The sequence below is a fragment of the Meles meles genome, chromosome 4, assembly GCF_922984935.1.
Source record: "Meles meles chromosome 4, mMelMel3.1 paternal haplotype, whole genome shotgun sequence".
Taxonomy (NCBI): Eukaryota; Metazoa; Chordata; class Mammalia; order Carnivora; family Mustelidae; genus Meles; species Meles meles.
Genome location: NC_060069.1, coordinates 116,648,771 through 116,676,413, shown reverse-complemented (window position 1 = coordinate 116,676,413; position 27,643 = coordinate 116,648,771). Strand labels below are relative to the sequence as shown.

The 27,643-nt window shown below is 35.4% G+C and overlaps 2 pseudogenes; one reads left to right on the top strand and one right to left on the bottom strand.

Moving 5' to 3' along the window:
- Nucleotides 1–1,032: 1,032 nt before the first annotated feature.
- On the bottom strand, nucleotides 1,033–16,157 carry LOC123940758 (annotated as a pseudogene).
- Nucleotides 16,158–24,931: 8,774 nt separating this feature from the next.
- Nucleotides 24,932–25,846, top strand: LOC123940757 (annotated as a pseudogene).
- The last annotated feature ends 1,797 nt before the right edge of the window (nucleotides 25,847–27,643 follow it).

Below are 27,643 nucleotides of genomic sequence, written 5' to 3'. Positions count from 1 at the left end.
AAGACAGCAACAACAACAGAGGAAGCTTGGTGGCTCAGTTGGTTAAGCTAAGTTGGTTCTGCCATTGGCTCAGGTCATTATCCCAGGGTCCTGGAATGTAGCTCCACATTGGGCTCCCAGCTGTTTTGGGAGTCTGCTTCTCCCTCTGCCCATCTTCTCTACATCTGTGTGCTCTCTAGCTCTCTCTCTCTCTCAAATAAATAAATAAAATCTTTACAATTTATAACAACAACAAACTAATCAACACATAGCAAATATATAATCTTCCAGGGATATATACAATCTATATAATATTTTTGGAGATATCTACTCATATCATTCATTTTGTACATATTCTATATGAATAAATATATGGATATATAGAGTTCTAGATATGTATACCATTGGTAATCTGGTCGCTATGACAATTCATAAAAAGATGCTGAAGTGAGATATTATTTAGTCAATGTTTTGGAAGTAAGAGAATATTAACAGGATGTAGAAAAAGTAACAAGATTATAACAAATGACAGAAGTGAGGAGTCTTAGTGTGAGGACCTAAGATATAACAGTAGAATGCTGTAGGTAATCAGTGGTGAGAGAGGAAGGGCTGAGGTGAACCTGAAATCTGATCACTCATTAAATTTTTTGGTCTCTGTTCACTCAAATACAACCCTGACTCCAATGTGGGATAAATGTAATGTGAGTCTTTGGGGCACATAGTTGTATGGAAGTCAAATATACCATATTCAAAGTCTATTTAGAGAAATTACCCTATTTCAATGCTTAATGCATTTATGAAGCCACATTCAAACATGCAAACATGTAAAATGTTTTGTTTCCTTTTAAATTATTTTTATGTCATGAACACTTGATTAAAATTCCCTCTGTTTTGACTACATATACATATATTTGTTTTGTAATCTCACTTTAAGTCATTTAAACATTAGCACAACTATAACTGCAAAAACTGAACCCTAACCAACACAGAGCAAGTATGTAATCTGTACAGTTTGTCATTTTAGTGAAAAGAGAACAGATATTAATGTGAATTCTAAGAATTTCTCTTCAATATTTTCCTCAATGAATCTATGACTTTCTTATTTCTCAAATGGTAGATAATTGGGTTTAAAAAAGGAATTATGATAGTGTAAAATAGAGATTCCTTCACATCTTTGTCTTCTGATTGTGTAGATATGGGGCACACATTCATGAAAATAAGAGCACCATAGTATAAGGAGACAGGTAAGAGATGGGCTCCACAGGTAGAGAAGGCTTTCTTTATGCCTTGTAGAGACTTCTTTTTTAAGATTATAAAGAGAACTATTGTGTAGGAGACAAGAACTATCAGAGTGGTGAACATCTGTATTGACCCAGCAAAAACAAATACTATCAGATAATTGATAGAAAGGTCGGTGCAAGAAATCTTAAGTTATGGTATAATGTCACAGTAAAAGTGATTTACTATGGGAATTGCCTAAGGCTAATCTGAATAAGAAAGAACTATGAATTATGGCATGAAAAAGGGTACCTAAAAGTGACAACACTAATAAGTGGATGCACAGTGCATTGGACATAAACACTAGATAATGTAATGGTTTGTATATGGCCACAGAGAGATCATATTCCATTGTTACCAACAGAAAGCATTCCACTTTTACACTTACTGCAAAGGAAAAAAATTGTATCATGCATTCTGAAAGAGATATCATTTTGGTCTTGGCAAAAATGTTGACCAGCGTCTTGGGGGATACTGTGGATGATATCCAAGCATCCACAAGTGCCAAACTCCCAAGGAATAAGTACATGGGGATGTGAAGCTGAGGGTCATCCCATCTGAGAGCAATTAGACCAAGGATCCTCACCATGGTGAGAAAATAGATAACCAAGAACACCAGGAACAGGGAGATTTGCCACTATGGTTCATATGTGAGTCCTGTGAGAATCAAATCTGTCAGCAATGTTGTAGTTCCAAGTCTTTTTCCACGTTCCTTTTCCAAATCCTCACTGAGTGTTGCTGAAATGAAATTTAGTAAATGGGAAAATGTCACTCAATTTCTAACATGAAAATATGGAAAGGAGATGTGAAATAGATTATTCACATCAGAATACCATCTCAATTTTGTGTATTGCCTCTCTGTAGATTGGACTCCATCTTGAGGGCTTCAAAATACTGCAATTATTTCCATTTTTTAAATGTGCAGCTATGAAAAATTAGAAAAATGGAAGATATTGTAGTAAGTCCTAAATTTATAGGATTGGTGTGATTTGGAAATTGTAGAAGAGTAAAATGACTTGTGACCTACAAAGAAACCCCCATAAGCTTATAAGCAAATTTCTCTGCAGAAACCGAGTACACCAGGAGGAGGTATAATGATATAGTCAAAACACTGAAAGGAAAAAAAAAAAAAAACAAAAAAACTCTACCAACTAAGAACACCATAACTGGTAAAATTACCCTTCAGAACTGAAGGAGAAATAAAGACATTCTCAAACAAACAAAATCTAAGGGATTTCATCACCACTCAACTTGCCTTACAAGAAATGTTAAAGGGAGTTGTTCAGGAGGAAATGAAAGGACACCAAGAAACAACATGAAAACATATAGAAGTATAAACTCATCTTTAAGGGAAATGTGTAGCCAAATTTTGAATACTCCAATGCTGTAATGATGATACATAAATCATTTTTTTATTTCAAGTATAAAAGTCATAATATAATAATATTAAAAATATCTATAGTCACAATAATTTCTTAATGGATACACAGAAAAAGATGGAAAGTGTTAACATTGCAACAGCATAAAAGTGTGGGAACAAAAGAAACAAAAGTGCACTCTCATATGCATTTGAAGTTAAGTTTTATCATTTAAAATAGACTGTTAGATCTATAACATGTTTGACTTAATCCTCATGGTAACAACAACAACAAAAAACCTATAATAGGTACGTAGAAGATAAAAAAGGATCAAAGCATACCCCTACAAAAAATAAATCTCATAGGAAGACAACAAGAGAGGAAGAAAAGAATAAAGACACACACAAAAAAAATAAAATAAAATAAAATAAAAACCTCTCCATCCATTTTGAATGTCAGTCTTGCTGGATAGAGTATTCTTGGCGGCATTTTCTTCTCTTTTAGTACTCTGAATATATTTTGCCAGCCCTTCCAGGCTTGCCAGGTATCTGTGGACAGATCTGACGTTATTCTAATGGGCTTTCCTCTGTATGTAAGGAGCTTCTTTGTCCTAGCTGCTTTTAAGAAAGTCTGTCTAGAAGCATAATTCTTCATTCTAACGATTAGGTGTCGTGAGGACTTTCGAGAATCTAATATCTTGGGGGGGGAACCGCTCTGCCTCTAGTACATGAATACTGGTTCCATTCGTGAGATTGGGAAAATTTTCATGGACAACTTGTTCCACTATATCTTCTAGACTTCTTTCTTTCTCCTCCCCTTCAGGGATTCCAATAATTCTGACATTGGAACATTTCATGGCATCATTTATTTCCCTGATTCTGTTTTTGTGGCTTCTGAGCTGTTTGTTCCAGGCTTCCTCCTGATCCTTTCTCTCTACCTGTTTGTCCTCCAGATCACTAATTCTATCTTCTGTCTCAGTTACACTAGCTTTTAGATAATTTAGATTAGATTGGAATTCATTGAGAGCATTTTGAACATCACCCCTGGTGGCTTTCAGTTCTGCCCTAACATTGTGAACATCATCCCTGGTGGCTTTCACTTCTGCCCTAATCAATTCCTCTTGGTCATCCATGGCTTTCTCCAACCTAGCTATTGCCAGGATAATTGTTAGCCTGAATTTCTTTTCTGACATATTGTCTATATCAATAGCCATTAGCTGTGTTGTAGAAGGTCCATCCTGTGTATTTTTCTTCTGTTGGGCATTCCTCCTCCTAGTCATATTGGTAAGAGATGACTGAACAGATGCAGCTGGATGTATCAATTGTGGTGCAATCATTGTGCACCCTGGAACACTTCTGTGCAACCAGGATTCCCCACCCAAATGAGAGAAAAAAAGAAAAGAAAAACAAATAGAGAAGAAAGAGACAAAAAAAGAAAAGAAAAGAAAAAAGAAAAAAAGAGAGAGAGAGACAGGAAATAAAGGGAAGATAAAAGAGAAGGCTCAGCCCAAATGTGCCCCAAGGTAAGATTTATGAAGAATACAAACAAAAACAGACCAACAGAAAGACTGATAGAAGTATATGACAAGAGAAAAAAAAAATATATATATATAAAAGGAAAAAAAAAAAGGAAGAACCTCATCAGAAAGAACCCCAAGTATAATATTTATATACTATCAGGACAAAGACAAATACACAGAAACATTGGTGGAAAGAAAAGATGGGAGAGTGGTTATAAATTCTTAGTGTGGGAAACAACGTGTGTTGGAGAGGTTGTGGAGAAAGGGGAACACTCTTACACTGTTGGTGGGAATGTAAGTTGGTGCAGCCACTCTGGAGAACAGTGTGGAGATTCCTCAAGAAATTAAAAATACAGCTTCCCTATGACCCTGCAATTGCACTTCTGGGTATTTACCACAAAGATACAGATGTAGTGAGAAGAAGAGCCATCTGTACCCCAATGTTTTTAGCAGCAATGGCCACGGTCACCAAACTGTAGAAAGAACCAAGATGCTCTTCAACGGATGAATGGATAAGGAAGTTGTGGTCCATATACACGATGGAGTATTATGCCTCCATCAAAAAGGATGAATACCCAACTTTTGTAGCAACATGGATGGGACTGGAAGATATTATGCTGAGCGAAATTAGTCAAGCAGAGAGAGTCAAGTATCATATGGTTTCACTTATTTGTGGAGCATAACAAAGAACATGGAGGACATGGGGTGATGGAGAGGAGAAGGGAGTTGTGGGAAATTGGAGGGGGAGATGAACCATGAGAGACTGTGGACTCTGAAAAACAACCTGAGGGTTTTGAAGGGGTGGTGGTTGGCGTGTGGGGAACCAGGTGGATGGTAATAGAGAGGGCACGTATTGCATGGAGCACTGGATGTGGTGCAAAAACAATGAGTACTGTTACGCTGAAAATAAATAAATTAATTAATTAAAGAAAAATAAATCAGAAAGCAATTTACAAAATGGCAATAGTAAGCCCTTAGTTATCAATAATTATTTTAAATGTAAATGGACTAAATTCTATAATCTAAAAACAGAGTGACTGAGTTAATAAAAACTAAACAAAAAATAAGATCCAACAATATGCTACCTATAAGAAATTCACGGGTGTTGTGCAAAAAGAATGAATACTGTTACGCTGAAAAAATAAATAAAATGGGAAAAAAAAAAGAAATTCACTTTAGCTTTAAAAACACACACAGAATCATGCAAATAATAACCAAAAGGTCTACTGTGATAACAGATAGGATAGGATTTCAGAATAAGATAGAATTTCACTTAAAATCAGTCATAGAAGGAGAGGGAGAGGAGTGAGGGGATAGGTGAGCCTGTTGGTGGGTATTAAGGAGGGCATGTATTGCATGGAGCACTGGGTGTGGTGCATAAACAATGAATTTTGGAACACTGAAATAATTAAATTAAATTTAAAAATAAAAATAAATATATAAAATCAGTCACAACATAAAGTCACTATATAGTGATAAAGCGTTCAATTAATCAGGAGGATATAATTGTAAATATATATGCACCTATCATTGGAGCACATGAATATGTAAAACAAATATTAACAGAAATGAAGGGAGAAATAGCCCTTATGAAATAGAAGAGAACTTCAATACCTCACATTGGATAGATCATCCAGACCAATAATCAACAAGTAAACAGCATACCTGAATAACACAACAGACAAAATGAATGTAAGAGTTATATACAGGACATTCCATTTAGTAGCACCAGAATATATCTGCTTCTCAAGTGCATATGGAACATTCTGCAGGATAGATCCTAGGCTGGGCCACAAAGAATCCCTGGCAAGTTTAAGGATATTGGAATCATTTTAAAAAGAATATAGAATCATATGCATATTGTTTCCAACCACAATGGTAAGAAACAAGAATTAGTAATATTAATAAAACTAAAAAATTCAAAAATATGTGGAAACCAAAAACACACTATTGAACAATCAATGGATCAAAAAGAAATCAAAATAAAAAATCAAAAGCATCTTTAAATAACAAAACTACAACATGCCAAAAATTACAGGATAATGCAAAAATAATTCTAAGAGGGAAGTTTATAGTAATAAAAGTATACATTAAAAAAAATACTCTACCCAACATTAAATAGGAAAAGAAAAAAATTAACCCCAAAGTTAGGAAAAGGAAGGAAATAGTAAAGATTAGAGCAGAAATTTATAAAGGACCTAAATGGCAATGGAAAAGGTCAATAAGACTGAGTTTGTTTTCTGAAAGATGAATGACATCAAAAAACCTTTAGCTCTATTAAGAAAAAGAGAAATGATTAAATACAGTTGTAAATGAAAGAGGAGACATTATGGCTGACACTACAAATATACAAAGAATCATAAGAAGCTATGAGGATTGACTTATTTCACTAAGCATGATACACTCTAGTTCCATCCACGTCGTCGCAAATGGCAAGATTTCATTTCTTTTGATGGCTGCATAGTATTCCATTGTGTATATATACCACATCTTCTTGATCCATTCATCTGTTGATGGACATCTAGGTTCTTTCCATAGTCTGGCTATTGTAGACATTGCTGCTATAAACATTCGGGTACACGTGCCCCTTCGGATCACTATGTTTGTATCTATCATATGATCTCCCTGATATGAGGACATGGAGAAGCAACATGGGGGGGTAGGGGGATAGGAGAAGAATAAATGAAACAAGATGGGATTGGGAGGGAGACAAACCATAAATGACTCTTAATCTCACAAAACAAACTGGGGGTTGCTGGGGGGAGGTGGGATTGGGAGAGGGGGAGCGGGCTATGGACATTGGGGAGGGGAGGCGAACCATAAGAGACTATGGACTCTGAAAAACAACCTGAGGGTTTTGAAGGGTCAGGGGTGGGAGGTTGGGGGAACAGGTGGTGGGTGATGGGGAGGGCACGTGTTGCATGGAGCACTGGGTGTTGTGCAAAAAGAATGAATACTGTTATGCTGAAAAAAAAATAAATAAATATTATTAGTATATTAAAAAAAAAAAAGAAGCTATGAGGAACAATTATAAGGAAACAAATTGAATAGCATAAACTGATGGATAAATTTCTAGAAACATACAATCTACCAAGCCTGAACCATTAAGAAACAGAAAATGTAGACAAACCAATAACAAGTAGGAAGATTGAATCAGTAATCAAAAATCTCCCAACAAAGAAAAGCTCAAGAATAGGTGGTTTCACTGGGGAAGTCTACCAAACATTTAATGAATTAATGTCAGTCCTCAAACACTTCCAAAAAGGAAAAGAATGTGTTCAAATTCGTATTTTAAAGAATTATCTTGATATCAAAATCAGATAATAATACTAGAAGAAAAGAAAACTACAAGATAATATCCCTAATGAATGTATATGTAAAAATATACAACAAAATTCTTACAATTTAACAGGATCCATTAAAAGGATAATATATCATGATCAAGTAGGATTTATCCCTTGTATACAAGGATGGTTCAACATACATAAATCAATAAATGTGATATATCACATCAAAAGAATGAAAGATAAAGATCATATGATTATTCAATAGATGCAGAAAAAGCATTTGACAAAATTCAACATCCTTTCATGATAACAGCTCTCAACACTTTGAATATAGAAGTAGCATATCTCAACGTAATAAAAGCCATATATGACAATCTCACAGCTAACATTCTATGCAACAGTGAAGAGCTGAAATTTACCTTCAAAAATCGGGAAAACACAAAGTTGCCATTCCAACCACTTCTATTCAACATAGTACTAGAAATTAGAAATCCATGCACAGTAATTAGATTAAAAGGAAAAAATGAATAAATAGGAAAGGAGGAAGTAAATTTGTCCTTGTTTGCAGATAGTATAATCTTAAATGTAGAAAACTCTTAAGAACGCCACCAAAACAATTACAAGTAACCCACAAATGAAAGTTGCATTTTAACAAAAATCAACATACAAATATCAGTTGTGTTTCTATTCACCAACAACAAAATAGCTGATAGAGAAAGAAAATAATACTATTTACAATATCATTGAAAACTAATAAGATACTTAGGAATAAATTGAACCAAGGAGGTAAAAAATCTGTACCCTGAAAACTGTAAGACATTGATGAGAGAAACTGGAAAATATGCAGATAGATGGAATAATAGCTCATGCTCATGGATTGGAAGAATTAATATTGTTAATATGTCCATGCTACCAAGAGTCATCTATAGATGCAATGCTTATAAAAATTTCACTGGCATTTTTCAAAAAAGAAAAAGGAACCCTAAAACTTGTATGCAACCACAAAAGAATCCAAAAGTTAAAGTAATCTTGTGAAAGAAGAATAAAATTGGAAGGATCAGGCTTTCTGATTTCAAGCTAAAAATCTATAATAATCTAAACAGTATGGAACTGGCATAAAAATAGTTACATAAATCAATGAAACAGAATTGAAAGCCCAGATATAAAATCACACATAAGCAGTCAATTAATATTTGAAAAAGGAGCCAAGATCTTTTCAGTAAACAATGCTAGGAAAATTGGATATTCCCATCAAAAGAGTAAACTTTAACCATTACCTTACACAACTGACAAAAATTGAGTCCAAATGAATTAAAGACATAAATGTAAGACCCTAAACCATGAAGCTCCTACAAAAAAAAAAAAAAAAGAAAAAGATTCTTCATGGTGGTCTTGGCCAATGCTATTTTGAACGTAATGCCAAAAAGCACAAGCAACAAAAGCAGAAATAAACATTACTTCTAACTAAACAGCTTCTGCATAGCAAAAGAAATGATCAGCAAAATGAAAGGGGAAATTATGGAAAAGAAGCTAGTAATAATAATCTGATTGAAAATGGACAGAGGTCCTGAATAGACTTTCTCCAAAGAAAATATACAGATGGCCAACAAGTCAATGAAATAGATGCTCATGGTTGTCTGGGTAGTTCAGTCGGTTAAGCCTCTGCCTTCAGCTCAGGTCATGATCTTGGGGTCCTGGGATTGAGCCCTAATTGGGCTCTCTGCTCAGCAGGGAGCATGCTTCTCCCTCTCTCTCTGGCTGTCTCTCTGTCTACTTGTGATCTCTCTCTCTCAGTTAAATAAGTAAATAAAAATTTTTTTAAAAAAAGAAAAGCATGCTCATCATCAGGAAAAAGCAAATCAAAACCACAACATGGGGGGTTAGGGGAATAGGAGAAGAATAAATGAAAGAAGATGGGATTGGGAGGGAGACAAACCATAAGTGACTCTTAATCTCACAAAACAAACTGGGCATTGCTGGGGGGAGGTGGAGTTGGGAGAGGGGGAGGGGGGTTATGGACATTGGGGAGGGTATGTGCTATGGTGAGTGCTGTGAAGTGTGTAAACCTGGCGATTCACAGACCTGTACCCCTGGGGATAAAAATACATTATATGTTTATTAAAAAAATAAGAAATAAACTATGCATTAATCTTAAAAAAAAACACAATTAGATATCACCTCACAACTATCAGAATGATTATTTTCTGGGGACAAGAAAGAAGTTTTGGTGAGGATATGGAGAAAAGGAAATTTAGTGCACTATTTGTAAGAATGTAAACTGGTACAGCCACTATGGAAAACAGTATAAAAATTTCTCAAAAATTAAAAGTAGAACTACTATCTGATCCAGCAGTCCCATATCTGGGTATATATCCAAAGAAAATGAACTGACTATCCTGAAAATATAGTATAGCTTAATCCCCATGTTTATTGCAACATTACTCACAATAGCCAAGATATGAAAACAACCTAAGTGTTCATCAACAGATGAAGAAAATGTGGTGTTTGTGGGTATGTATATGTACACATACACATGTATACATGTACAGACACATACATACATACATATGATGGAATATTACTCAGCCATGAAAAAGATGAGGCTCCTGCTATTTTTGACAACATAGATAGACCTTGAGGACATTATGCCAAGTGAAATAGGTCAGAGAGAGAGAGACAGACCCTGTATGATCTCACTAATATGCAGAATCTTTAAAAAAGTTCACAATGGTCCTTTCTTCTCTACATCTTCACACTTTTATATCTTGTCTTTTTGATCTTTATGAACTCTTAAGAATGAAATGAAGAGTGAACGCATACAGTACAGATGTTCAATGAGCATCATGTTAATACTTTAAAAAGTTGCTTATTTTAGGAGTCATATATTTTTCTGCTAATAAAAGACAAGTGTTCTAAATTTACTGCTCCATTCTCTGATGATAAATGATAAGACCCTATTCGAAAAATATTTTAGAAGTCATTAACATCTTTATTTTGTCCTTTGATATAAATGTGATATTTAAGTAGAAAGCAATTGTTTTCAAAAGGAAATTGAACACTAAAGATAGAATTTTGAAGACATATTTGGGATGTGTCCACATATCTTGATATGATTTTCTAGGTAAAAATTATATGAGAAGCATGTTAATTTTTTCATGTCTGCATATATTATTTTAAAATCTTGGAAACAGAATTTTATCACCTACATGAAAATATTCCAAAGAAGCTCAGTGAGGTTTGATTTATCTTAAACACAAAGAAAAATTGAGCACATACTCATTAGTTTGCAAACACAGATGATTACAAGGGAATATGGTAACTTACTAGGTAAATATTGGGAAAATCCTTTTAAAAATTAGCAGTTAGTTTTCAAAACAGAAATCCATCATTTTGTAAATGTATTCAAGGATGCACTCTTTACAGCAAATGTGTATTTGTGAGGAAATGAGGATCTAATACAAAACATGGGGGGGCAGGAGAGATAGTAATGTAGAAATAGAAAATGTTATCACAGAAGCCTGATGAGGGAGTTTGAGTGTGGTCAGCAGTTCCATATAATATAGTTAGTTAATTAAGATAATAGTAATTGACAAATGTGCTTTGGATTGAGTGACTAGGAAATGAGTTTGATCTTGATGAGAGATCAGTGTCATCAAAATAGAGGGGGAAGATGTAGAACCAGTTACCACCTGAACCTCCTAACTCCTCTTCTCATCCTAGCATGCACCTAGACTCTGGTTACTTGCCCTGTCTCATTCTTCATTCCTTAAATATGCCTATACATTGAAACTCCCATGATTTTACCTTTAATTATGCTCTCCTTTCAGCCTATAAATCCTTAACGCACATTTTCTGCTTATTGAAATCTAATTTATCTCTAAAGAAACATAGGAAATGTCATCTCTTTGTAATGTTTTCTCTTAGTTCTCTAAGTTACTTCCTCTTTTTTACTCCCATATAGCTTGCTTATAGTTCTTTGCATTTTTATAATATTTAACTCAGACTCAGCTGCTCTATATACATTTGTGGAAGTGATTTTACTCTCTGAATTAGCAGCTCCATGATGGCAGGATTATTTCTTACTTATCTATGATGGTTTCTTCCCAATTCTACCCCTACTGTGTGTTTCTCTCTAATCAATGCTGACTCAGTGACTTGTTTATTGTAATTATCACCCGATAAGTGTTGAATTTAATTGAAATTCTGTAAACATTTTAATAAACACTCTTTGAAGGCTGCTATTATCTGTTATACATACTAAGATATGTGTAGTGTGAAAAGTCAGAAAGAAAATTAATCCACCTAAGAATAAACAAGATTTCCATATGGAGAAGAGCTGGCCAAACCTACAAGGGAAGCACAGGTAAGAACTCTTTGTGTTACAAAGACAGTCAGCAATTTGCATATCAAGAAGTTGAGAATGTCTTCATGGAGGGAATCAGACCTCTTATAAAGACAAAATAAGACTTGGGTAGAGGAATAAGTCAAAGAGGGCATTTTAGATAAGAAGTAGATTCTGAGTAAATATTCTAATTTAGGATGTAGCTCTAGTGTATCAATGAATTGAGAAGTGATTGGTATGTTCTTAAAGGTGGATGGTAAAAAATAAAGTCATGGTTATTATAAACCCAGTGTATGAAGTCCTTGAAGTACTGAGATAAGGGACAAAAATTTGGTTTGAGAGTAATGAAGAGCTAAAAATATTTCCAATCCATAAGAGCATATGTACAATAGAAAAATATGTTTATAGAAAACAAATTAAAAAGTTCTCTTATGCTGTAAGAGGGAAATGAAACAATAAAATATCAGAGTTGTTTCAGAGGATGAATCTATAGGATTTGGTCATATTAATCAAAGGGAATGAAGAAGACTGCAACTCTGGTAGATTTCACATTTTTGCCTCTTTACCATAAATCCTAATCTCTCTCCTAACCTTGGTTTAACTCCAACTTCTTCCATTATTAATCAACATGATTTTTTTTCTCTTCACTATCGTTTTCAAATAAAGAACACTTGAGAGAGAGACAGAGGAAGAGATTGTGCAAAAAAATCTAAAATATACTTGGGCTGACTTTAGTAAAAGCCATTTGATCTAACGTCAGAATGCCAAAGGATATCCATCTTTAATTGACACCTTTTGGTTTACTTCTGTTTTGGGAACCGTATCTCTCATGCTAAGAGTCTTTACAGAAATACCCAGATGCTAGTGCCAAGGAATCCCTCTAGAATCAATGGAAAACTTTAACTTTACCCTAAGGCTAACATAATTAATGTCACTGACCTATTGGTAAAGTGTGCTATATCATACTTTATTCCCAAATGTTTTAAAGACCAAGATATTTATTCTTAATTTCTCTAATAACAAGTATCACATGGCCAGTCAGCTATTATAAAATGTTTGTCAGTGAACTCAAAAATATGAGAATTGATTTCCAAATTATTTAGAATATTAAAATACAGAAATACACATTTCACTAAAAAATCAGCATTTTAATTGGTAATACATTTTATCAATTTAATAACTAAATTTTTGGTTTGTCTCTAAACTGAAGATACTTTGGAAAGCCATAATAAGACACAGTACAGTGGATCATTCTGACCTATTCTGAGTTCAAATGTATTATTGTGTTATCAATAAATATACAAGTAAGGGTATAAATGATTTTGTAATATAATCCTGAGAGATAGAATAAAATTGATTTTTATTTCAGCTGAATAATTTACATTTTAAATTAAAGGGGAGAAAATGAACTTGTTTCACTTAGCGTAATATCCTCTAGGTCCATCCAGGTCATTGTAAATGGCAAGATTTCATTTTTTGATGCTGCATAGTATGATCTTTATCCATTCATGTGTTCATGGACTTTTAGGTTCTTTCCATAGTTTGGCTATTGTGGACATAGTGGTATAAACATTTGGGTGCATGTGCCCCTTCAGATCCCTGCATTTGTACCTTTAGGTTAAATACCCAGTACTGCAATTGCTGGATTGTAGCATAGCTCTATTTCAAACTTTTTAGAAACCTCCATACTCTTTTCCAGAGTGACTGCATCAGCTTACATTCCCACCAACAGTGTAGGAGGGTTTCCCTTTCTCCACATCCTAAACAACATCTGTCATTTCCTGACTTGTTAATTTGAGCCATTCTGACTGGTGTGAGGTGGTATCACTATGGTTTTGATTCTCGTATACATTCATATTAATAAGATCATTTGCAGTATGTTCTAAAAACATATATATTTTTTTCTTACCTATAAATTAGGTAGGTGTACCACTATACTAAACTATTATGTATTATAAAATATGAAAAGAGAAATTTAAAAAGAATTAGACTAAAGAAATGGTATGAAAATTTTTAATTTTATTTATTAATAATATTAAAACACTGTTTTCTTCCCACTAACACTATTATATAATTAAATAATAATTCATTTAAAAAAAAATGTGATATGTGGCTTATTATTTAAATTCAAGCTTAGCACTGTAATATTGCAATTCAAGAACTTGATTAAATCTCTTTCCAAACATCTCTCAATGTTCTACAAAGTTGAAAAATACTGTACAGAGATAGATTCTCCAGTGGGAGAAGAATGCAAGTTTTGAGTGGGTCTCACAACAAGAACGTCCTCTTCAGCCAGTTCACACTGACTGAGAACGCCCATAATATAAGAAATATTTGAGTTTGAATTTATGGAAATAAATTAGATATAGAATATCCAGGATTAGAATTTATGAAAAACTCTAAGAGGAAAAACATAATACATACCCTTCTGGTTTTAGAACAAGAATTTGTTTTCTACGTAGAATAAACTTTTCAAAAAAAAAAAATCTTCTTGGTCTGCTATGATTTCTGGAAGAGGAAAACCTCCTAATCTTGGGACAATATGTGAGCGAAAGGCCAAAATTGATTTCATGAGCTAGAATTAGTCAGACTAGTAAGTATAAGATTGAGTAGGGAGGGAACAAGGTGGTGATGAGCAGACATTTCTGCATAGAAGACAACCAAATGGCCAAAAGACACATGAAAAAAGTGCTCAAATCCACTCCGCGTCAGGGAAACACAAATCAAAACTAGAGTGGAAAAAAAAAAAAAACTGCACTCAGATACCACCTCTCACCAGTCAGAAAGGCTAAAATTAGCAACTCAGGAAAGGACAGGTGTTGGCAAGGATTTTGAGAAAGGGGAACCTTTCTACATTGTTAGTGGGAATGCAAGATGGTGTAGCCCCTCTGGAAAACAGTATGGATGCTTCTCAGAAAGTTGAAAATAGAATTACCCTATGACCCAGCAACTTCACTACTGGGTATTTACCCCAAAGTTACAAATATAATGATCCAAAGGAGCATGTGCACCTTAATGTTTATAGCAACAAAGTCCACAATAGCCAAATGATGGAAAGAACCTAGATGTCCATCAACCGATGAAGGGATAAAGAAGATGTTAAAAAACAAATATAGTGCAGCCATCAAAACAAACAAACAAAATCTTGCCATTTTCAAGGAAGTGAAAGGAACTAGAGTCTATTACGCTAGCAAAATAAGTCAATCAGAGAAAGACAATGATCATATGATCTCACTGACATGAGGAATTTGAGAAACAAAACTGAGGATCATAGGGCAAGGTATGGGAAAATGAAACAAGATGAAACCAGAGAGGGAGACAAACCATACAAGACTCTTTATCTCAGGAAATAAACTGAGAATTGTTAGAGGATAAGGGGGTAAGAGGGATGGGGTGAGTAGTGATGGACATTGGGGAGGGTATGTGCTATGGTGAGTGCTGTCAATTTGAAAGAATGATGAATCACAGACCGCACCCCTGAAACAAATAACAAATTATATATTAATTTTAAAAAGGTGAGTGGGCTCAGAGTAATTCATTGGGAGATGAAAGCGGTACATCCAAGGATCTGGCATGAAGAGAGTCTGAGAACAAAATAGGCTGCACAAGCAGGTAACTGAGACCTCCATGTAATTCTCCCCCATTGAACGAACCTCTTGCCTTTTTTCCACATGTCTCACCTCAAAAGCCTGAGTTTTTTCTTAATTAATCAGCTTGGTATGTTGAGGCAAGGCAAGATGTATTCCTGCTGAAGTCTAGATCCACCCAGCATGACTTTAAAAGTTGAAAATAAGCAGAAATCTTCCCTTAAAGTAGTGTCCTGATTACCTATATTCATTGTACAGAAAGAAGTGGTCCAAGGTGAAAATGTATAGTAGAGATAACAGCTTGGATGTTGGTGAATAGCGTAGAGGCTGACAGATTAAAAGGCCAGTGACCAGAAAATCTGAGTAAAGGGCATACAGATGGAGGTACTGGAATGGATATGAAGTGTGGACTTCTTTATCTTACATGTAAAGGTATACCAGAGAGCATCTATCATCAAAAAAATACTAAACTAACAAGAACACTGAATGACAGCCAGTGGAGGCCATCTAATATTGTTCATCTGCCACCCCAGTACTGGCTTAATGGGCACATGACTGAAGTGTTATAGTGGCTGAGATGGAGGCATTCATGTGCCTAATAGCAAAGGCTCCAACTTTTCAAGGCTAATCCAGCTGCTGTTCCTGCCAGGTTCTAACTTGCCAAAACAGACCATTCCAGAGTCCCCCATCAGACAACATCCACTTTTCAGCTTTGAACCTGTTCCTTTCTGAAAGGTGCAGTAATTCATCTTCATTGGATTCAACATAATCCAAATATGGGTCATCTTTAAAATCTACAAGGCTCATGAAGAATTACTCTCTGAAGCTGGTAGAATGGGGCATTATGTTGCTCTTGAGCAGGAAATCTAGGTTGCACTAAATGAGGTATCATCCTTGGCAGGAGTGGCACAACAATTCTATTCTATTTCACACCTCCTGGAAGCTGCTGGCTGAATGAGTTGATAAAATGGCCTTTGACAGATATAACTGACATCTTAATTATATCTGTCTATATATATATATATTTATAATTATATATGCACTCTCTGTCAGAAGTTGGTGAACACTATATGGTGCCAAGACTTCAGAAGTTGGAACAGCTCAATCCAGGACTTGTCAAGTGATCTGCTTGGGGAATTTGCAGTCTTGTTCCCACATCCCTGAGCTGTATGGGGTTAGAGGTTCTGGTACTCAAAGGGGATATGTTCTTGCCAGAGAAAGCAACAAGAATTCCATTCTCAGAAAGATACATCTGCCAGCCAGTCACTTGAGATATTTTTTTCCCAATAAACCAGCAGCCAAGGACAGGAATCCATAAGGATTACAGGGTAATTCACTGCTATCAGGAAGAGATAGGGCAACTCTTATGCAATGGGAGCTGGAAAAAGTATGTTTAGCAATGAGGTGGTCCATAGGCATTTGTAGGTACTCTCTTGCTCAACAGTAAATAGACAAATACAACCACTGGGACTGGAAAGGTCATTGAAATGAAGGGCTCAGATTCCCTGGCTATCTCATTCCAGAGCAACCCACTATTTTAGATGCCTGGACCAGGAGAGGTATTAGGAAATGTTGTAGGTAGTCAAAAGGAGGGAGAAGATGGATATGAGTGCAGTCACGTGATTTAACAGTGGGAATTGCAGGTGTCCCATTAACCTTCATTTTGTAAGATTCTCCAGGTCAAGAAAAAGACTCAAATTTTGGTGGGCTTATCCCTAGAAATTATTAGAAGAAATAAGTAACTATGGACAGTATAAAATGTGGCTAGTAATGGATCTATGGTTCAGAGCCAAGATCTCCAGCAGTGAGAGGGCCAATAGCTGATAGTTCTCAACTGAATCTCTTATCAGGAAATGGGCTTATCTGAAGATAATTGTCTTATGAAGGTCATATTCCTTCCTTGGAAGCAGCCTATATTTAATGACTGTTGCATGAAAAATATAAATTTCAGGTCCCTGCCTTGGGCATGGGAAATCCCAAATCCCTACTTCTTCAACAGATTGGCTAAAGTCTTTATTGTGACTATAGTCAACTCCTCGTTCTTACTTCTTCCATTCCATCAATAATTAGTGAAACTCAGAGCATTCTCCACCAAACTTCTTACATGCACTTCTCCATCACAGAGTTTGTTTTTGTTTTTCTATATCTCAACCAAGTTTTTACAGAATCCAAAGAAAATCACAGCAGCAGACTACACAACAAAACCTACCTCTCAGAGACAAACAATCTGTTAAAGAAAAAGTGTATCACTATATCAACAGAAAAGACAATTCCCAAAGTAGCAACTTCTTAAACTATAGTATACCCTCATGTAACTGTCTCTCAGAACAATGTACTGCTTAAAATATAACCTAGGAGAAATTATACTAGTAACCAAACATGCTTAGATATAGCCTTAAGAAAAATATGGCCTGGCAATAATCCTCTGGGGGAGAAGACGATATACATCCTAGAAGCTGAACAGCTGGGAACACCTGGCCCACTCAAGGCATAATGCCTACTGCTTCATTTTCCCATTATCTCCTCCTCCCCACAGAATGCCAGCAGTTAGTCAGATAATCCTTTTGTTCGGGCTTGCTCACTATAGGGTATGTACTTCCTAACCAGACATATTTGGCCTTCCTTCTTATGTATTTACAAGACTCATGGTCAATGTGTAATCCATCTTCTTTGGTTGTTAAAGACTTTCTAATAAATATGAGACTGAGGAGTTGTTCTGGACGACCATCTTTTCTACTGTCGCCCCTGCTCCCTTTCTCTTGCAGGTGACTTGTTTGTGCCTCATTCTTCTCCCATGTGCTGTCAGGAGGCATCACCCTCACTCTTGCTAAAAAGAATATCTTTCAGGGCACCTGGGTAGCTCAGTGGGTTAGGCCTCTCCCTTCGGCTCAGTTCATGATCTCAGGGTCCTACAATCGAGCCCCACATCAGTCTCTCTGCTCAGCAGGGAGCCTGCTCCCTCCCATGCCTGCTTCTCTGCCTGCTTGTGATACCTGTCTGTCAAGTAAATAACTAAAATCTTTAATTAAAAAAAGATTATCTTTCATTACTGATCCAGGAATATAGTAGGCATTTAAAAATAGGAATGGGAGCATTCACATATAAGAAATCAGTTGCTTTTTTATACACTAACAATGAAAGCATAGAAAGGAAAATTATAGAATTGAGTCCATTTACTATACCACAAAGAACCATAAGATACCTTGGAATAATCCTAACAAAAGATGTAAAGGATCTGTACTCAAGGAAATACAGAACACTCATAAAGTAATTGAAGAAGACCCAAAAAAGATGAAAAAGAATTCTATGCTCATATCAGAAGCATAGACATTGTTATAATGTCTATTCTGCCCAGAGCAATCTACACTTTCAATGCCATCTGGATCAAAATTCCACCGACATCATTCAAAGTGCTGGAACAAACAATTCTAAAATCTGGGGCAACCACTCTGGAAAACAGCATGGAGGTTCCTCAAAATGTTGAAAATAGAACTACCCTATGACCCAGAATTGCACTACTGGGTATTTACCCTAAAATCTGTATGGAATCAGAAATGACCCAAGATGCCAAGGAAATGTTGAAAAAAAAAAAGAAAAAAAAAACTAAGCTGGGGACATCATGTTTCCTGATTTCAAGCTATATTACAAAGCTGTGATCACTAAGACAGCATGATACTGGCACAAAAACAGACACATAGATCAATGGAACAGAATAGAGAGCCCAGATTTGGATCCTCTACGCTATGGTCAACTAGTCTTCAACAAAGCAAGAAAATATATGCAGTTGAAAAAGGACAGTCTCTTCAATAAATGATGCTGGGAAAATCAGACAGCTATGTATAGAAGAATGAAACTGGACCATTCTCTTACACCATACACAAAGGTAAACTGGAAATGGATGAAAGACCTCAACATGAGGCAGGAATCTATCAAAATCCTAGAGGAGAATATAGGCACTAACTTCTTTGACATTGGCCATAGCAACTTCTCTCAAGACATGTCTCCAAAGGCAAAGGAACCAAAGCAAAAATGAAATTTGGGCCTTCATCAAGATCAAAAGCTTCTTTACAGCAAAGTGAACAACCAACAAAACAATGAGGCAGCCCACGGAATGGCAGAAGATATTCACAAATGACACCACAGATAAAGGGCTCTTATCCAAGATCCATAAAGAACTCCTCAACCTCAACACCCATAAAACAGATAATCATGTCAAGAAATGGGCAGAAGTCATGAACAGACACTTCTCCAAAGAAGACACACAAATGGCTAACAGACACATGAAAAAATGTTCATCATCATTTGCCATCAGGGAAATTCACAATAAAACTATATAGAGAAACACTTACCACAGTTAGAAAGGCCAAAATTAACAGGACAAGAAACAACAAGTGTTGGAGAGAATGTGGAGAAAGGGGAACCCTCTTATACTTTTGGTGGAAAGGCAAGTTGTTGTAGCCACTTTGGAAAAGACTGTAGAGATTCCTTAAGAAATTAAAAATAGTGCTACCCAATGACCCTGCAATTGTGCAACTGGGTATTTACCTCAAATATACAGATGTAGTGAAAAGAAGAGCCATATGTACCCCAATGTTATAGCAAGAATGGCTGAAATCACCAAACTGTCAGGATGCCCTTCAACAGACCAATGGATAAAGAAAATAGAGTCCATATACACAAAGGAATAGTACACAACAATCAGAAAGGATGAATACCCAACTTTTGTACCTTGAGTGCACAAAAGTTGATACATCCAGCTGCAGCCGTTCAGTCATCTCTCACCAAAATGACTAGGAGGAGGAATGCCCATCAGAAGAAAAATACACAGGATGGACCTTCTGCAACACAGCTAATGGCTATTGACATAGACAATATGTCAGAAAAGGAATTCTGGCTAACAATTATCCAGGCAAGAGCTAGGTTGGAGAAAGCCATGGATGACCAAATGGAATTGATTAGGGCAGAACTGAAAGCCACCAGGGATGATGTTCACAATGATAGGGCAGAATGGAAAGCCACCAGGGATGATATTCAAAATGCTCTCAATGAGTTCCAATCTAATCTAAATTCTCTAAAAGCTAGGGTAACTGAGACAGAAGATAGAATTAGTGATCCGGAGGACAAACAGAGAGAAAGGATCAGGAGGAAGACTGGAACAAACAGCTCAGAAGCCACGAAAACAGAATCAGGGAAATAAACGATGCCATGAAACGTTCCAACGTCAGAATTATTGGAATCCCTGAAGGGGAGGAGAAAGAAAGAAGTCTAGAAGATATAGTGGAATAAGTTGTCTATGAAAATTTTCCCAATCTCACGAATGGAAACAATGTTCATGTACTAGAGGCAGAAAGGTTTACCCCCAAGATTTTAGATTCTTGAAAGTCCTCATGACAGCTTAAGTTAAAATGAAGAATTACAATTCTAGACAGACCCTCCTGAAAGCAGCTAGGACAAAGTTGCTCCTTACATACAGAGGAAAGCCCATTAGAATAACATCAGACCTGTCCACAAAGACCTGGCAAGCCAGGAGAGGCTGACGAAATATATTCAGAGTACTAAATGAGAAGAACATGCAGCCAAGAATACTTTATCCAGCAAGACTGACATTCAAAATGGATGGAGAGATAAAGAGTTTCCAAGACCAGCAAGGCTTAAAAGACTATGCAACCACCAAGCTGACAGTGCAGGAAATATTAAGGGGGGGTCCTATAAAAGAGAAAAAATCCTAAGACTATCATTGAACAGAAATATAGAGACAATCTCCAGACAGGAAGACTTCAAAGGTAACACGATGTCAAACAAAACCTATCTATCAATAATCACTCTCAATGTGAATGGCCTAAATGAGGCCATAAAATGACATAGGGTTTCAGATTGGATAAAACGACAGGACCCATCCATATGTTCTCTACAAGAGACCCATTTCGAACCTAAGGATACACCCAGACTGAAAGTGAAGGGATGGGGAAGCATCTTTCATGCCAATGGGCCTCAAAAGAAGGCTGGGGTAGTGATTCTCATATCAGATAAATTAGATTTTAAACTAAAGACTGTAGTCAGAGATATAGAAGAACACTACATATTTCTTAAAGGGACTATCCACCAAGATGATCTAACAATTGTAAATATCTATGCCCCCAATATGGGAGCAGCCAATTACATAAGAAAACTATTAGTCAAGATAAAGAGTCATATTGATATGAATATATTGATAGTAGGAGATCTTAATACACCTCTCTCAGTAATAGACAGATCATCGAAGCAGAAAATCAATAAAGAATTAAAAGCATTGAATGAAACATTGGAACAGATGGACGTCATTGACATATACAGAACATTCCACGCTAAAACAACAGAATACTCATTCTTCTCAAGTGCACATGGAACCTTCTCCAGAATAGACCACATACTGGGTCACAAAGCAGGACTCAACCGATACCAAAAGACTGACATTATTCCCTGAATATTCTCAGATCACAATGCTTTGAAACTGGAGCTCAATCACAAGGAAACATTCAGAAGGAACTCAAACACCTGCAAGCTAAAGACCACCTTGCTTAAGAATACTTGGATCAACAAGGAGATCAAAGGAGAACTTCAACAATCCATGGAAACCAATGAAAATGAAGACACTTTGGTCCAAAACCTATAGGATACAGCAAAGGCAGTTCTAAGGGGGAAATACATAGCCATCCAAGCTTCCCTCAAAAAAATTGAAAAATCCAGAATACACCAGCTGTCTCTACACCTTAAAGAACTGGAGAATCAACAACAAATCAAATCAACTCCACATGCAAGAAGGGAAATAATCAAGATTAGAGCAGAGATCAATGAGGTAGACACCAGAGATACAGTAGAAAGTATCAATGAAACTAGAAGCTGGTTTTTTGAAAGAATCAATAAGATCAATAAACCATTGGCCACACTAATCCAAAAGAAAGATAGAAAGCCCAAATTAATAAAATTATGAATGAAAAGGGAGAGAACTCAACTAACACCAAGGAAATAGAAACAATCATCAGAAATTATTACCAACAGTTATATGCTAATAAGCTCAGCAAACTTGATGAAATGTATGCATTCCTGGAAAACTATAAACTCCCAAAATTGAACCAGGAGGAAATTGACAACCTGAATAGACTGATATCCGTTAACGAGTTTGAAGCAGTGATCAAAAACCTCCCAAAAAACAAGAGCCCAGGACCTGACGGATGCCCTGGGGAATTCTACCAAACTTTCAAAGAAGAAATAACACCAATTCTCCTGAAGCTGTTTCAAAAAATTGAAGCAGAACCAAAACTTCCAGACTCTTTTTATGAAGCCAGCATTACCCTGATCCCCAAACCAGGAAAAGGCCCTACCAAAAAGGAGAATTTCAGACCAATATCACTGATGACCATTGTGCAGAACATAATTCTTGACACTGATTTATTGGTAGTCTCCAGGATTTTCATTCCTTTAATCCCAAAGGTTTCTGAGAAAAAGCATATATCCTGAAATTATATGATAGTTAACACCACGCAGACACACACAAAATCAATATGGTCTTATAAAACTCTTCTCAGAACATTCAGGTAAAGGAAGTATTCAGATTTATATTTACCTTACTATTAGTGTCCAGAAGTATTGATTTATCTGATTAGCTAGCATTTTTTAATTGTTCTCACATTGTACCTTCTCACATTTCTACGTCTCTCCACTGCTGAAGTCTCTGGCAAATTAGCATGAGATTTAAATTCAGTTCATGCCAACCTTCTGATTATGAGGTAGATCTTCAAAACATCCTGGTAAGAATACAGCTTAATTTTGTTATATAATTCAGGCAAGTACATTGAAAGTTATTTCTAACATAGCTGAATAATTAAATGGCTTATCTTTAGTAATTTAAAACAAGAAAATAAAACATTTAGCCTGTGCTTTTATGTGGATGTTTTGAGTATGGAAAAATAAACCCATTTTTACCATAAAATTTACATAATTAGACACATTGATCACAATATCCTAATGGATCCCTAAGTAGTAATATAAGATAGCCTTTGAGGTAAAACACAATTTGTTCTCAAAAATCATATTTGTTTTAAGATTTTTTTTTAAATTTTATTCATTTAAGAGAGAGAAACAGAGAGACAGAGCTGAAGCAGAGGGAGAGGAAAAAGAGGAATTCCCATGTGCTGAGAGCCAGACGTGGGGCTCAATCCCAGGACCTGGAGAATCATGACCTGAACCAAAGGAAGATGCTTAAATATCTTAGCCATCCAGGCAACCCATCTCAAAAATCATATCAAGATTTAAGATTTTCTCTTTCTCTAAGTGTTATAAAACTAAAATATTCAGGCAGCCTTATTTTTATTAGCTTTCAAACTACTGTGATATACTTACATAAATTTCTTAGGAAGCAGGAAAATAGTAGCTGGGTCACTTTCACTAAGAGAATAATGCATAAGGTTTTTCATGATAAATTTCCAAGAATTTCCTTTGTAACCTTCTCTTCAAAACTAGCAGTCTCAATTTGTGGAGACCAACGAGGTCACTAAGGATCAGTGATAGTTTACTGACAACAAGTTCACCTATCTCAGGTCTTTGAAGCTAGTACTGGAATAAATCATGTTTTTTTTCCCTCAATAGCATTAAATACCTCTTACAAGAAGTAAAAGTCATAGCTAAACTCAGATGTCTACAATTCTAATAAGGAAATTGTACATGCATATTTTTTAAATGCCATGTGTATTATACATAAACAATTCTAGATTGTATTGGGTATATAGGATATGCTTAAGGATGCAAGAATTGACAATCAGTGTGGTCTGCGGCATTTAGTTAAAGCTTTCATAAGGAGCATAATATGTAAACTACGCTTTACATAAAGATGCAAAGGGTTTAGATATTGGGGAAAAATCAACAGGAATGATGGCATGGACAAAATCAGTTTTTATGGAAATGGATCTAATACTGGGAACAGGGATGAGAGAGGTAAAAATACATAGATATTTATTTCCTTGGGTATCCCAAGAAATTTTCTCTAAAGATGAAAGTCCTATTGTAATCCTTTGTGATCATCATAGAATTCCTAAGATATAAATTTAACATATCTGTTGTATGCTCTTTTCAAGCATTCATTCCACTGGGAGGGTATATGAAAACTTTTGCTCAGTTAAAAAAAAATGTGTATACATGAAGATTGATAGTAAATTTATTTAGAGGATCATTAAGCAAAAATTGACATGATATTGTTAGTCAACATTGAACAAATATGGGAGTGCTAGATTTGTACACTATTCTTGTAGGAATTCATAAAGACAAACCTTTCCCTGTGTAAGCATCTTTTGTGGACTTACAAAAATACTCATAGGAATAGTGATTTTCAGAGTTGAGCTTATAAAATTGACATTTTGAGGGGAATGATTATTCCCTAGAAGTTTGGGTGCCTGAATCCAGAGATACTGAGGAGAGTTTGGAAAAGCCCATCTCTTTGTTAGAAAAAGAAAAATTTGGAAGGAAAGTTATAAACACTCTAAATTAGAGTATTACATCTCCAGAATTCCTATCTCAACGGAGAAGGTGAATATGACTGAGGATAATACTCCTTGACTACTGAATTTATCCTCATAGGATTTACAGATTTCCCAGAGTTGAGGAGCCTCCTGTTTGTGGTGTTTCTTATTATCTATGTGATTACTATGGTCCCCACCATCTTGGTCTGGGTGGCATTGATTTTTATGGAGCATCTACTTCACACACCATTGTACATCTTTCTGTGAAACCTGACTTTGATGGATTCCTGTTGTTCCTGTGCCATTACCCCCAAAATGTTAGAGAACTTCTTTTCTAATGACAGAATGATTTCCCTTTATGAATGCATGGCACAATTTTATTTTCTCTGCCTTGCTGAAACTATAGACTGCTTTCTCCTGGCAGCAATGGCCTATGATCACTATGTGGCCATATGCAGCCCACTGCAGTACCACAACAGGATGTCAAAGAAAGCTTGCATTCAGATGACCACAGGGGCCTAAATAGCTGGAAATCTGCATTCCATAATTCATGTGGGGTTTCTCTTTAGATTAACTTTCTGTGGGTCAAATCAAATTAATCACTTTTTTGTGTGATGTTTTTCCATTATACAGACTTTCCTGTGTTGACCCTTATATCAATGAATTGATGATATTTATCTTTTCAGGTTCAGTTCAAGTGTTCACCATTGGTAGTTTCTTAATATCTTACTCCTATATTCTCTTTACTATTTTCAAAATGAAATCCAAAGAGGGAAGAGCAAAGCCCTATCTACTTGTGCATCCCTCTTTCTCTCTGTCTCCATATTCTATGGTTTTCTTCTTGTTGTGTACATTCGATCACATTCAGTTAAAAAAGAGGATGAAGATATACCTGGTGCTGTTTTTTATACTCTAGTGATCCCTTTATTGAATCCTCTTATTTATAGTCTAAGAAATAAGGAAGTAATAAATGCTATGAAAAAAATTATAAAGAATATTTCATAACATTCTAAAAGAATATCTTCCTCTGTGGAAAATTAATTTAAATTTGAAAAAAAGTGTTTTTCAAAATCATGGAATATTGAGAAAGTAGAAAAGGACCACTTTGTCCATAGACTATTCACTTACTAAAACATGATATTATAGGAGTCAAATAAGTTCATCAAGGAGAGATTCTGCTACAATGTATTGCAAAATCTAAGCTCTAGCTCCCAGCAAGGCTGAACTATATAATTCTTCTTCAGGTCACACTCTGTGTTACAAAAATATTAGCTAAACTATTAGCTAATTGTTTCAATGGGTAATGAATTACAATTTTCAACAAATACAGCGAAATACTATGAATAGAAGTCAGTTAGATAAAGATCACCTCCTATTAAATTCATTTAAAACAATGACTCTTGGAACACTGAAAAATTTTAAAAAAATAATATTGTTGACAAATTTCTGGAATTCCAAAGCATAATCTTACAATCTCTGATATATACAGGCTCTCAAGAATTAATCCCTTCTTAAACAACACCAACTGTCAGAAGTAAACTCTATACATTTGATTCGTAATTTTCCTTGAGTTTATCAAGAGAAGATATTTGAATATTAGTTCACACAGAATATTCTCAAATCAAGAATATGTTCACCTTTAAAAAGGGAAATTTTGTTATATATATTTTACCACAATTAAAAAAATATTGAAACCAAGAAAAGAATGCTAGTAAAAATGTACACTAAAAAAAGACTATTTTCATCTTTAGTGTTAGTCAATTTTACTTTCAAGTTCTCTGAAATAGAGTATCTGTATACTGGTGATTTAGCACTCCGTAGTTGCCAAAAATGGTATTTATGGATTGGATGTATATATGGATTTGGCTGTTTTCATATAATTTCATTAGGGTGTCCATCAGAAATTCAGTGTATTCCTGAATAAACTAAATTAAACGAAGGCGTTTTTCTCTCTGATATTATTTATCTCATTTGTTACCAGGAATACCACCAACCTGTACTTATTCCAGTGTAAATTATTGATACAGTCACAGCAATAACAAAAAGTTGGAGTTTCTATAAAGCATAAATGAGGCACAAAATAGTGACAATTCTAAATTCCTAAACAAAAATATTTATTGATCATTTATATATGCAAATATGAAAGAAAACCATATGTTACTGAGTACATGTTATCTCCTAGGCATAAAACTACACCTTCCATGTATATTACCTACCAATTGGTTAGAAATGATTTTTCATGCATCTTCTCAGTAAAATCCTCATACTTTGAAACATTGAGTGGCTTGCTCAAGTTCAGCCAGGTGATTGAGATTGAGCTAGAATTTGTATCAATGATGCTTGGGAGTTCAGAAAATGGAGATGCTTGTCCCCTGGGCTATTTAGACCTTATGCAGCATCAGAAGTTAGATGTGCCTTGAAAATGATTTTAAAATATAATGTTTTGAGGAGAAAACGAATGAGGATGACCACAGTTAAAGTTTATGGAAATTAGTGTGACACTGAGAACTGAGGTGAAGGAGGTGAACCATGGATAGAGTCAGAAAGTTGACAAAACTTTTGTTAAAAGCTGTTGCGGAATATGGGAATTAACGCTGGGAGGGAATCAGAACTGAGAATCTTCAAAGTAAACCCTTAAGAATCCGAATTTATCTCGGAGACCTCAGACACTAAATACTTCCTAGAACCAGGTAATATGATTGTATTTTTCAGAAAAGTAATCTGGTGATCAGAATGATGCTAGAAGCAATGAGATTAACTTTAAGAATTCTTATACTAGATGATGAGAGTTGAAATTGGAGG